A 1,480-nucleotide genomic window follows, 5' to 3' on the forward strand; every position below is an offset into this window, starting at 1 on the left:
AGCCTGGAGCCTGCTTCAGATTCTTTCTCCATCTCTCTGCCCCTCCCCCACTCGCATTCTGTCTCTCTCTTGTAAATATAAACAAACATGAAAAAAATTTTTTTAAAATAAAATGCTTACTCCTTTTTGAGAGAGAGAGAGAGAGACTCAGAGAGGGGAACAGAGGATCTAAAGCGGGCTCTGCGCTGACAGCAGAGAGCCCGATGCGGGGCTCAAACTCACAAACCACGAGATCATGACCTGAACTGAAGTCTGACACTTAATTGACTGAGCCACTCAGGTGCCCCAAAATTTTATTTTTAGGTACTCTCTATACCCAACATGGGGCTTGAACTCACAACCCTGAGATCGAGAGTCTCATGCTCTACCACCTGAGCTAGCCAGGCGCCCCGGGAGCATCTTCATTTTGATTCTTCTGGTGATGGTATGGTGGGAAAGGCAGGATACCAAGAGAAAGCAAGCAAAAGATTTCACATCCCTTTATTCCACCTTAAATATGAAGTCAAGGGATGTGTAGATGCTAGAGGGAGTCTTCAATCATTTGAAGAGTTCTGGCCACCAGGCTTGCTTGGCCATGGGGTGGGCCCTTGGCTAGGAACAGGTAGTCACCTGTTTCAGCAGTGTGTGTGTGTGTGTGTGTGTGTGTGTGTGTGTGCACGTGTGTGTGTTCTGATCTCTTTTATTGGGAGAAATTGTAGGATGCTGGCGATATCCCATCATATTTATTCGGGAGACACATACATTGATAAATAGATGAGTTTCTTGCCAATTTATTTATAGGTGCACATAGAAATCAGATAGTGTCTTTAATTTTTTGACGGATCTCAGATAATTTTAAAATACAATTTTATTTTATTTTTTAATTTTTTCAATGTTTGTTTATTTTTGAGAAAGAGATAGAGTACGAGTGGGGGAGGGGCAGAGAGAGAGAAGGAGACACAGAATCTGAAGCAGGCTCCAGGCTCCGAGCTGTCAGCGCAGAGCCTGTTGTGGGGCTTGAACCCACTAACCATGAGATCATGACTTGAGCCAAAGTCAGATGTTTAATTGACTAAGCTACCCAGGCGCCCATAAATTATAATTTTAAATGCTCCATTGAAATTGTCCTTTGGAGAAAGCTAAGGAAGAGAAGGTTGGAGAAATTTCACACTCCAGTAATCTCAGGCTCATCCATGGAAACTTAGGTGGGGCAAAGGTCTCATTTAAAGTTCAAATCTAGGGGGCGCCTGGGTGGCTCAGTCGGTTGGGCATCCGACTTCGGCTCAGGTCATGACCTCACAGTTCCTGAGTTCGAGCCCCGCGTCAGGCTCTGTGCTGACAGCTCAGAGCCTGGAGCCTGCTTCCGATGCTGTGTCTCCCTCTCTCTGGCCCTCCTCCACTCACACTCTGTCTCACTCTCTCTCTCTCTCAAAAATAAATACACATTTAAAAAATAGATAAATAAATAAAAATAAAGTTCAAATCTAGGAGCACCTGGGTG

At 44.7% G+C, this 1,480-nt stretch overlaps 1 non-coding gene across 1 annotated transcript; it reads right to left on the minus strand.

Moving 5' to 3' along the window:
- Positions 1–313: 313 nt before the first annotated feature.
- Positions 314–386, minus strand: TRNAE-CUC (transfer RNA glutamic acid (anticodon CUC)). Its single transcript has one exon. It is a non-coding gene; the product is annotated as a tRNA-Glu (tRNA).
- Between the last annotated feature and the right edge of the window lie 1,094 nt (positions 387–1,480).

Source organism: Panthera pardus, unplaced genomic scaffold (genome assembly GCF_024362965.1).
Source record: "Panthera pardus isolate Hobbes unplaced genomic scaffold, ASM2436296v1 HiC_scaffold_11, whole genome shotgun sequence".
Classification (NCBI taxonomy): Eukaryota; Metazoa; Chordata; class Mammalia; order Carnivora; family Felidae; genus Panthera; species Panthera pardus.